We start from the raw sequence: 12,499 nt of genomic DNA, 5'->3' as shown, positions 1-12,499 counted from the left end.
GAGCTCTTGCTCCCTCCACTAAAGCCTGCAGGGCAACGTCGTCAAACCTGAGAGCAGCCCTAGGTCTGTCGCTGGCCATTGTGACTCCAGATTCCTCTAACAGTAAATGCCAAAAGTTTGGCAGCCTGCAGAAGAAGCAAGGCTTGTTGCAGACCTTAAATGCAGCAGCAATAATGACGCCATATTATGCGACTTTCTGACTGGAAATACTCATTTGCCATGGGTTCCCACACGCTGGAACTCAATTGGTCAATTAAGTTAAAATTGCATCAATCTCCCACATCAAATTAGATTTGTGTGTCTAACACGAAATGCCGTTTACACGATACCAACCCGCACCTGAATGAAAATCCAGGCAGTCCTTGAAGAACTGAAACAATGCTTAGGAGAGGCACTGGGTTCACCACCTACAAACAGTATCACTAACTGGATGTAACTTTGATAACCCAGTAAAATGCATCATTCCTTAAGTTTCATATCCAGTTGTTTCAATGTGCAGTCATCAGTGAACATCCCCATTTCTGACCTTATGTTAGAGGGAAGTTAATTGATGAAGCTGCTGAAGATGGTTAGGCCTAGGACACTGCTCTGAGGAACTCCTGCAGCGATGTCCTGGGGCTGTGATGATTGACCTCTAACCACTACAACCATCTTCCTTTGTGCTAGGTATGACTCCAACCAGTGGAGAGTTTTCCCCCCGATTCCCATTGACTTCAATTTTACTGGGGCTCCTTGATGCCATGCTTGGTCAAATGCTGCCTTGATGTCAAGGGCAGTCACTCTCACCTCACCTCTAGAATTCAGCTCCTTTGTCCAAGTTTGGACCAAGACTGCAATGAGGTTGGGAACCGAATGGTCTCGGCGGAACCCAAACCGGGCCTCAGTGAGCAGGTTATTGGGAAGTAAGCGCCACTTGATAGCACTGTTGATGACACCATCCATCACTTTGCTGATGATTGAGAGTAGACTGATGGGGCGGTAATTGGCTGGATTGGATTTGTCCTGCATTTTGTGGACAGGATATACCTGTGCAGTTTTCCACATTGTCGGATAGATGCCAGTGTTGCAGCTGTACTGGAACAGCTTGGCTAGAGGCATGGCTAGTTCTTCAGCACAACAGCCAGGATGTCGTCAGGCCCCATAGCCTTTGCTGTATCCAGTGTGCTCAGCTGTTTCTTGATTTCACCTGGAATGAATCGAATTGGCTGAAGACTGGCTTCTGTGATGATAGGGTCCTCAGGAGGAAGCCGCTATGTATCATCCACTTGGCACTTCTGGCTGTAGATGGTTGCAAACGCTTCAGCCTTGTCTTTTGCATTCATGTGCTGGGTTCCACTATCATTGAGGATGGGGATATTCATGGAGCCTCCTCCTCCTGTTAGTTGTTTAATGGTTCACCACCATTCATGACTGGATGTGGCAGGACTGCAGAGCTTTAATGTGGTCCGTTGATTGTGGGATCACTTAGCTCTGTCTATAGCATGCTTGTGGAATATAGATGGGATTAAGGGGGAGAGATAAAAGAGACAAACAGAAAATGTAAAAAAAAAGTAATTAAAAAAATCTGCAATATTAATTTTCTCCTGAGGGAATGAGACTCCACACTTGTAAAATTATTTGTTTCAGGGCCAGAGAGGTTGTTCAGCAGTAATTATTACTTATTACGTTGTTAAAATATCACTTACTCCTTAATGCACTCCCTCACTTTTTCAGCCATCTTTAGTGTGGAACTAGTGGGTAAGTAGCCCAAGTTCATGCCATTACAGTGATTTCAGTGCTGAGTCTTTCAGCGAGGACTGTAACAGAGCACCCTGTGGAGAGCGGGGTATCTCTGACTGCAACTTCTGGATTTCCGCCTTTACCTGTGCATGTGCGGATGCCAGAAGTTGCTATCAGATTTACCCTGTAATAACGACGAGTGCTGATAGCCTCACCATTAGAATTACAGAAAATCCAGGCCAATATTTGTTGTGTCTGTGTGTTGATAGAGACACTGAAGACAGGAGTTGGTTTCATAGGTGTTTACTAAACAAAGTCTGGAGGGGAACTAACTGATACAACACAATATACAGGCTTATATAGCCTGAGTGGCCATTACTGGCATTACAGTACACATGGGGCTCTTAAAGGCACATACACTACAATTCCTCCCCTTTTAGCCAACCAGTACATAATATTTTAAGTAATTATTAATTACATGTTACAAGAAAAATAATCTACACATTGCTGCAGTTAATTAATTATAAGTCAGTCTCTCTGGAGGCTTCCTGACTCGGTCCGGATAACGCCTCGGTGGTGCAGTAGTTTCTGGTGGTGTAGTAGGTTCTTTTGGCAAGGCTGATTCGGCTTGAATGCCAGTGTCGGGTTCATCGGGTTCCAGTATCACCGGATCGGAGGTAGATATGGGTATCTCTACTTCATCGTTAGGCGTATAGAGTTGTGGTGTAGGTTGTCCCTTTTCGGATGACTCTATGATTTGGTCAGCATGGCGCCTTATTATGCTTTCTCCGATGTCCACGGTATACATCAGCGGTCCTAGTCGTGTGCAGATAGTTCCAGGCTGCCATTTCTCGGTATGGTAGTCCCGGGCCAAAACTTGTTGACCTATCTGGAAGGTTCCAGTTGGCCTTTCATTCATGCCTTGAAATTGCCGGTTCTCCACGTCCCTTCTGATGTTGGGCTTGATCAAATCCAGCCGGCATCTTAGGCTTCTATTGAAGAACATCATGGCGGGGGTTTGGTTTGTCACCAGATGTGTTGCATTCCTGTATGCGAACAAGAAGTTATCCACCTTGTGCTGAAGTTTTATGTCTTCATTACCCATGGCCTTTATGGCCTTCTTGAAGGTCTGGACAAACCTTTCAGCCAATCCATTGGTGGCGGGATGGTATGGGGCGGACGTGTAGTGCTTAACCCCATTGTTTTTTAAGAACTTCCTGAATTCTTCGGACACAAATTGCAGCCCATTATCAGATCTGATCTGTTCCGGCAGCCCATTCCTGGCAAATATGGTCCTTAATACTGTGATGGATTTTTCCGTGGTGGTGGAGGACATCTTTATTACCTCCGGCCACTTGGAGTGTGCATCAACCGCGATTAAGAACATTGAGTCCATAAATGGACCAGCAAAGTTGATGTGTACCCTTTGCCAGGGAGATGAGGGCCACTCCCATGGATGTAGAGGGGCTTGGGGTGGAGCGTTTTGGACCTTCTGGCATCCTAGGCAGCTCTTGGTCATTTCTTCGATGTCTCCATCGATACCTGGCCACCATACAAACGCCCTGGCTAGGTTCTTCATTTTCACTCCACCCAGATGCCCCTCGTGAAGCTCCTTTAGAACTTTATCCTGGAGTTTGGGTGGAATCACCACTCTGGATCCACACATCAAGGTCCCTCGGCACACTGACAGCTGTTCTCTTCTTTGCGAGAATGCTGGCAACAGTGGTTCGCCATGTGCTGGCCATCCCTTCACTGTTAAATCGTAGACTCGTGAGAGAGTCGGGTCATTTCTAGTTTCCCTTTCAATGGCAGAATTTGTTACTGGTAGACATTCGACTATGGTAGAGTGGAAAATCTCCACTGGGTCTACGGTAGGTGCTTCTTCTACCGTTGGCAACGGTAGGCGCGATAACCCGTCAGCATTCCCATGCTGTTTTGATCCTTTGTATTCTATGTTGTATTGGTGTGCCCCTAGAAAAAGGGACCACCTCTGTAGCCTTTGCGCTGTCATAATGGGAACACCCTTTTTAGGGTTGAATATGGAGATGAGGGGTTGATGGTCAGTCAACAAGGTAAATTTTTGTCCGTGTAGGTAATGGTTGAATTTCTTCACTCCCCATACCAGGCTGAGTGCTTCCCTGTCGATTTGGGCATAGTTACGCTCAGCTGAGTTCAATGAGCGTGACGCAAAAGCTATCGGCCATTCCGAGCCATCAGGGAATTTATGCGATAATACTGCTCCTACGCCGTAAGGGGATGCATCGCACGCCAGTCTGATTGGCAGTGATGGGTTGTAATGAGCCAATACTTCTTTGGACGTGATTAAGTCTTTGCATTTATGGAAGGCACGTTTACAGTCTTCGCTCCATTTCCAAATTACTCCTGTTTGTAGCAGTTCATTAAGAGGGTGCAGAAGAGTTGATAAGTTCGCTAAAAATTTATGATAGTAATTTACTAATCCCAGGAACGACCTTAATTGTGAAACATTTTCAGGTGCTGGGGCTTTTATGACCGCTTCAATTTTTTCAGGTGACTTATGCAGCCCTTCCTTATTAATTATGTGGCCACAATATGATATTTGATTTTGGAAAAATTCGCACTTGGGGCGATTTGCTCGTAGGCCCCGTTCTCTCAGCCTAGTGAGCACCTGCTCCAAATTGGCAAGGTGCTCGTTGTCGTTTTCTCCTGTTACAAGGATGTCGTCTAGGTAGCATTGAGTCCCCGGAATCCCTTGGAGGACTTGCTCCATAGCTTTTTGCCAGATAGCTGGAGCGGATGCTACTCCGAAAACCAGTCGATTGTACTGGTACAGGCCTTTATGTGTGTTTATCGTGAGATACTTTTTAGAGGCCTCCTCAACCTCCATCTGTAGATATGCCTGTGCCAAGTCAATTTTGGTGAAACGTTTCCCTCCGGATAGTGAGGCGAAAATATCTTCTATCCTCGGAAGAGGATACTGTACCGTGTGAAGGACCGGGTTTACAGTCACCTTGAAGTCTCCACAGATGCAAATTTTTCTCTGTTCTTCAGATTTTTCATTATTCAATGCTTTCTTCATGACTGGAACAATGGGTGTTGCCCACTCGCTCCAATCTATTTTGGATAATACGCCTGCCTTTTCCAAATTCTCCAGCTCTGCCTCGACTGCTGGACGAATTGCGTATGGCACCGGTCTTGCCTTAAAAAACTTGGGAATTGCTGCATCTTCCACTTTTGTTGAGGCGGTGATGCCTTTCAAGGTTCCTAGTTTCTCTTGAAACACTTCTTTGGCGTTGGCCAAGATGTCTTTTAATCGTTCAGGTATGACGTCATCATCGTTTTTTTTCTTGCTGGTCACCGTCAGTGCCTGAATGGAGTGCCAGTCTAAACGTATTTTCCTGATCCATTCACGTCCCAACTTTTGTATTTCCTTGCCGTTGTATACAACAGGCACCCTTATTTTTCCTTTGGGGTATACTTTCTGCCCCGTATATGTTTTCAAGATAATGGATGTGTCTTTTAAAGGTATATGCGGAAATAGCCGCTCGTAATCCCGTCGATTTATGACGGTCAGAGCTGATCCTGTATCTAGCTCCATTTTAACTGGGGACCCTGCTATCGTGAGGGTAACCCAAATGGTCTGGTAATCATCTTTGGCAATTACATTATGTAATTTGAGACAGCTTAGTCTCTTGTTTTCGGAGTCGCTATCGCTCTTCTGGTCTTCGGAGCTACTGTCCGTCATCATTTGTACCTTTCTGTACTTTTCTTTATTGATTTTTTTTTTCCTGTCTGTGGATTTTTTTTGTCCAGATCGGCATACCCGTGCAATGTGTCCAATCTTTCCGCATTGCCTGCATGCTTTGTCCTTGAACCAGCAGTCCCTCTGGTCATGGGTAGATCTGCCGCAGCGATTACATCTCTCGAAACCCTGTGTCATTTCATGGGTGCCGAAGTCCTGTGTCTTTTGTTGTATCCCTGCAGCTCCTGTTGCGGCTGCTTCGTATGATACAGCCATACTGAAAGCCTTGTCCAGTGTTAAATCTTTTTCAGAAAGCAGCCTTTTCTGTGTTCCTTCACTTAAGAGACCGCAGACGAATTTGTCTCGAAGATAATCTGCTAGTCCTGCCCCAAATTGGCAGTGTTTTGATAGCTTTCTTAATTCGGTGAGGTAATCAGCGTTACTTTCATTCTTGTGTTGATTTCTCTTGAAGAATTTGAATCGTTCCGCTATCAGCAGCGGTGTTGGGTTTAAGTGCTCCTGTAGGGTATCAACAATTTCTTTAAAATTCTTGTCCTTTGGTTTGGCTGGAGTGATTAAATTTCGTAACAGCCCGTATGTCTTTGCGCCCATTAGATTTAGCAGTACTGAAGCTTTTTTTTCATCTTCTATTCCATTTGCGGTGCAATATACCTCCACTCTTTCCACATATGTGGTCCAATCCTCTATCTCGTTATCAAAAGCATCAATATTGCCAGACATAGGCATCCTAGAAATAAAATGGCGCTTCCCGCGCTTTTCTTCCTTTTCTGCAGAAAAGATATGGCGCTTCCCGCGCTTCCCCGCTGCTGCTGCCGATGACAATGCTGTTTCCTGCGGTTTCCGTTCTTTTTATTTATTTATTTACAGGTGGAGACTCGTTCCCGCCGGACTCTCTCTCTAGGCCTGAACGCCGACCTGCTTGCAGCGCCGGCTGTCTCCCGAGTACTCCCTTCCCATCTGTTACTGCTTGCCTCCGCTTTCGCTGCTTGGCCCAGCTGTAGAGCCAGCTGCTGGAGCCCCAGCCCGATGCCCAGGAAGGATTATTGCAGTACCTGCCACCAGCTTGGCTAGCTGGTGAAACCACAGCTTTTTATTTTTCTTGATTTTTCTTCAACTTTGGACGCCAGAGGAATCGATGTCCTTGAGGTGCTGCCGAATTGCAGGTAAGTCCGTTTCCAATTCGTCGCCATTGTTGTGTCTGTGTGTTGATAGAGACACTGAAGACAGGAGTTGGTTTCATAGGTGTTTGCTAAACAAAGTCTGGAGGGGAACTAACTGATACAACACAATATACAGGCTTATATAGCCCGAGTGGCCATTACCGGCATTACAGTACACATGGGGCTCTTAAAGGCACATACACTACAATATTGTATTTTTAATTCGATACATGTATGAAGTATTGTTGAGACTGTTAAATTTCATCAGAAGCTGTTCTTATGAAAGAAAATTGACCCAATGGACTTTCTCATTGCATACATCTATCTATCTATCTATCTATCTATCTATCTATCTATCTATCTATCTATCTATCTATCTATCTATCTATCTATCTATCTATCTATCTATCTATCTATCTATCTATCTATCTATCTATCTATCTATCTATCTATCTATTTATCTATATATATAAAAGACCTCTTCTATATATATAAAAGACCCCTTCTGTCTGTCTGGATGTCTGTTTGGATGTCTGTCTGTCTGTCTGTCCGTTCTCTATACGTTCGAAAGTTATAGAGCGTACCTATACGCGCGTCACATCAAAGGAAAGCTTACGATTACGGACCGGTCATAGGTGTATTTACTTTTCCGTCAGACAAAAATCGTGCCCACGGTATCCCAAAAATGTTCAAAATTCTGCTCATTAAATGGGAAAAGTTCCGCTCATTTGCTCATTAGCATTGAGTGACGTGAAGGTTGACCAATCGTGCGGTCGAGCGACCTGACAGCTGACCGACGGTTGACCAATCGTTGCGTCACGGGGGCGGGTTCATTGCGCGTGCGGGCGGGCCATCCTACAGTTGAGTGTTGAGTGACTTTACGATTGACCAATCCTACAGTACAGTGACCTGACGGTTGACCAATCGGTGCGTGTGTGGGCGGGCATTATCATTCTGAACCGAGGTGAGTGGCCGCCATCTAGATTCTTCACGATTTTTTCCCCACACTTTCTGTGTGTTAGGGAACTAAGGAAAATAACAATTTATTTGAGTTTTAAATTGTATTTAGCAACAGTAGGAAATGAAGTGATCCCCTGCCCTTCGCCCGGAGGCTCGCCTACTTTGACGGCCATTTCGAGCGGCTGTGCCGGCGCTGGGCGCGGCTTAGCAGCCCGGGAAGCCTGGGCCTTGAGTTGCGGGCCGTGCCGGGAGCCACCGTGCATAAAACTTCCCCACGGCGTCAACAGCCCCGCCCCAGGGCCCGACCCAAAGCCACCAGCTCACCGGCCGCGGCGGGCCGTGCCGGGAGCTGCCGCGCACAAAACTTCCCCGCGGCGTCAACAGCCCCGCCCGAGAGCCCGACCCAAAGCCACCAGGTCACCGGCCGCGGCGGGCTGTGCCGGGAGCCGTCGCACACAAAACCTCCCTGTGGCGTCAACAGCCCCGCCCCAGAGCCTGACGCAAAGCCATCAGGTGAGCGGCCACGGCTGCCTTGTCTCTCTCTCTCTCTCGCACTCCCAATCGCTCTCTCTCTCACACTCCCAATCTCTCTCTCTCTCACACTCCCAATCTCTCTCTCACACACTCCCAATCTCTCTCTCTCTCACACTCCCAATCTCTCTCTCGCTCTCACACTCCCAATCTCTCTCTCTCACACTCCCAATCTCTCTCTCTCTCTCACACTCCCAATCTCTCTCTCTCTCACACTCCCAATCTCTCTCTCTCACACTCCCAATCTCTCTCTCTCTCACACTCCCAATTTCTCTCTCTCACACTCTGAAATAAAGAATAGATTTGCCTTTCTAATCTAGGCTTTATTAACTTTAAAATCCTGTAGCACATCTTTCCACACCCAGTCCCAACCAAAGCTGGAAAGAACTGAATTTAAGATGGCCACCACAAATCACATGACATCAACTACCAATGAGATTACAGCATATATCCCAAGCCAGGAAACAAACAACCAATCACAATACTTCTTACTAAACATAAAGAATAATCACCACACACTCCCAATCTCTCTCTCTCTCACACTCCCAATCTCTGTCTCTCTCATACTCCCAATCTCTCTCTCTCTCTGACTCCCAGTCTCTCTCACACTCCCAATCTCTCTCTCACTCCCAATCTCTCTCTCTCTCACACTCCCAATCTCTCTCTCACTCCCAAGCTCTCTCTCTCTCACACTCCCAATCTCTCTCTCACTCCCAATCTCTCTCTCTCTCACACTCCCAATCTCTCTCTCACTCACAGTCTCTCTCTCTCTCACACTCCCAATCTCTCTCACTCCCAGTCTCTCTCTGTCTCACACTCCCAATCTCTCTCTCTCACACTCCCAATCTCTCTCTCTCCCACACTCCCAATCTCTCTCTCTCTCACACTCCCAATCTCTCTCTCTCACACTCCCAATCTCTCTCTCTCTCACACTCCCAATTTCTCTCTCTCTCACACTCCCAGTCTCTCTCTCTCACACTCCCAATCTCTCTCTCTCTCACACTCCCAATCTCTCACACTCCCAATCTCTCTCTGTCAAACTCCCAATCTCTCTCTCTCACTCCCAGTCTCTCTCTCTCTCTCACTCCCAGTCTCTCTCTCTCTCTCACTCCCAGTCTCTCTCTCTCTCACACTCCCAATCTCTCTCTCTCTCACACTCCCAATCTCTCTCTCTCTCACACACACCCAATCTCTCTCTCTCACTCCCAGTCTCTCTCTCTCTCACACTCCCAGTCTCTCTCTCTCTCACACTCCCAATCTCTCTCTCTCACATTCCCAATCTCTCTCTCTCTCACACTCCCAATCTCTCTCTCACACTCCCAATCTCTCTCTCTCACACTCCCAATCTCTCTCTCTCACTCCCAGTCTCTCTCTCTCTCTCACTCCCAGTCTCTCTCTCCCTCTCACTCCCAGTCTCTCTCTCTCTCACACTCCCAATCTCTCTCTCTCTCACACTCCCAATCTCTCTCTCTCTCACTCCCAGTCTCTCTCTCCCTCACACTCCCAATCTCTCTCTCTCTCACACTCCCAATCTCTCTCTCACACTCCCAGTCTCTCTCTCTCAGACACTCCCAGTCTCTCTCTCTCACACTCCCAGTTCTCTCTGTCACACTCCCAGCCTCTCTCTCTCTCTCACTCACAATCTCTCTCTCACACTCCCAGTCTCACTCTCTCTCTCTCACTCCCAATCTCTCTCTCTCTCACACTCCCAATCTCTCTCACTCCCAGTCTCTCTCTGTCTCACACTCCCAATCTCTCTCTCTCACACTCCCAATCTCTCTCTCTCCCACACTCCCAATCTCTTTCTCTCTCACACTCCCAATCTCTCTCTCTCACACTCCCAATCTCTCTCTCTCTCACACTCCCAATTTCTCTCTCTCTCTCACACTCCCAATCTCTCTCTCTCTCACTCCCAGTCTCTCTCTCTCACACTCCCAATCTCTCTCTCTCTCACACTCCCAATCTCTCACACTCCCAATCTCTCTCTCTCAAACTCCCAATCTCTCTCTCTCACTCCCGGTCTCTCTCTCTCTCTCACTCCCAGTCTCTCTCTCTCTCACACTCCCAATCTCTCTCTCTCTCACACTCCCAATCTCTCTCTCTCTCTCTCACACACCCAATCTCTCTCTCTCACTCCCAGTCTCTCTCTCTCTCACACTCCCAGTCTCTCTCTCTCACACTCCCAATCTCTCTCTCTCACACTCCCAATCTCTCTCTCACACTCCCAATCTCTCTCTCTCACACTCCCAATCTCTCTCTCTCACTCCCAGTCTCTCTCTCTCTCTCACTCCCAGTCTCTCTCTCTCTCTCACTCCCAGTCTCTCTCTCTCTCACACTCCCAATCTCTCTCTCTCTCACACTCCCAATCCCTCTCTCTCTCACTCCCAGTCTCTCTCCCTCACACTCCCAATCTCTCTCTCACACTCCCAATCTCTCTCTCACACTCCCAGTCTCTCTCTCTCACACACTCCCAGTCTCTCTCTCTCACACTCCCAGTTCTCTCTCTCACACTCCCAGCCTCTCTCTCTCTCTCACTCACAATCTCTCTCTCACACTCCCAGTCTCTCTCTCTCTCTCACTCCCAATCTCTCTCTCTTTCACACTCCCAATCTCTCTCTCTCTCACACTCCCAATATCTCTCTCTCTCACACTCCCAGTCTCTCTCTCTCACGCTCCCACACTCTCTCTCACGCTCCCAGTCTCTCTCACACTCCCAGTCTCTCTCTCTCTCTCACACACACACTCCCAATCTCTCTCTCTCTCTCACTCCCAATCTCTCTCTCTCTCACACTCCCAATCTCTCTCTCTCTCACACTCCCAATCTCTCTCTCTCTCACACTCCCAGTCTCTCTCTCTCATGCTCCCAGACTCTCTCTCACGCTCCCAGTCTCTCTCACACTCCCAGTCTCTCTCTCTCTCTCACACACACTCCCACTCTCTCTCTCTCTCTCTCTCACACACTCCCCAGTCTCTCTCTCTCTCTCGCTCACACTCTCTCTCTCTCTCACACTCTCTCTCTCTCCTTCCCTCTCTCTCTCTCCTTCCCTCTCTCCCTCTCCTTCCCTCTCTCCATCCTTCCATCCCTCTCTCTCTCTCCTTCCCTCTCTCTCTCTCCTTCCCTCTCTCTCTCTCTCTCTCCTTCCCTCTCTCTCTCTCTCTCCTTCCCTCTCTCTCTCTCTCCTTCCCTCTCTCACTTCCCCCCAGTCACTCCCTCTCTCTCTTCCAACAACAACATGCCCTCAAAAAAGCCTCGGCACCGCCGGGCACCCCCAGCTAGTATATATATATAATTGCTCTTCTGTCTGTCTGTCAGTCTGTCTGTCTGTCTGTCTGTTCTCTATACATTCAAAAGTTATAGAGTGTACCTGCACGCGTGTTATATCAAAAGAAAGATTACGATTCCGGAACGGTCATAAGCGTATTTACTTTTCCGTCAGACAAAAATCGTGCCCACGGTATCCAAAAAACGTTCAAAGTTCCGCTCATTAAATGGGAAAAGTTCTGCTCATTTGCTCATTAGCATTGAGTGATGTGAAGGTTGACCAATCGTGTGGTCGAGCGACCTGACAGTTGACCAACGGTCGACCAATCGCTGCGTCACAGGGGCGGGTTCATTGCGCATGCGGGCGGGGCCATCCTACAGTTGAGTGTTGAGTGACTTGACGATTGACCAATCCTACAGTTCAGTGACCTGATGGTTGAGCAATCGGGTGCGTGTGTGGGCGGCCTTATCATCCTGAACCGAGGTGAGTGGCCGCGATCTTGATTCTTAACGATTTTTTTTCCCACACTTTTCTGTGTGTTAGGGAACTAAGGAAAAGAACAATTTATTTCAGTTTTAAATTGTATTTAGGAACAGTTAGAAATGAAGTGATCCCCTGCCCTTCGCCCGGAGGCTCGCCTACTTTGACGGCCATTTCGAGCGGCTGTGCCGGTACCGGGCGCGGCCTAGCAGCCTGGGAACCCTGGGCCTTGACTTGTGCGGATTCCCGGCGTGATGCCGCTGCCCCCTGGGCCCGAGGCGGACGCCGATCGATTTGTTTTAGTCGCCAGTTTAGACAATGCCCGGAACCTTTGTAAAGGTTGGAGGGACGGGCCTGAGCCGAGCGCAGCCACTGCCGCCATCTTAGTAAATGCTGGCGGGGCGGGAGTCAGTGCGCGCGTCAATGTCGGCCCGGACCGTAGCTAAGGTGAGTCCGGCCGGGCCTCACGCGCTAGCCCGCGCACCGGCCGGCCCTGAGGCGCTGATCCGCGGAGAGGGAGGGAGAGAGCTAAGGTGAGTCCGGCTGGGGCTTCACGCGCTATGCTGCGCACCGGCCGGCCGGCCCTGAGGCGCTGATCCGCCGGAGGGGGGGGGAGGGAGAGGAGAGGAGGGAGGGGGGAGAGG

The sequence above is a fragment of the Somniosus microcephalus genome, chromosome 3 (assembly GCF_052327205.1).
Source record: "Somniosus microcephalus isolate GS21.2 chromosome 3, FLI_Smic_1.0, whole genome shotgun sequence".
Lineage (NCBI taxonomy): Eukaryota > Metazoa > Chordata > Chondrichthyes > Squaliformes > Somniosidae > Somniosus > Somniosus microcephalus.
Note: the sequence above shows the minus strand (reverse complement) of the source record.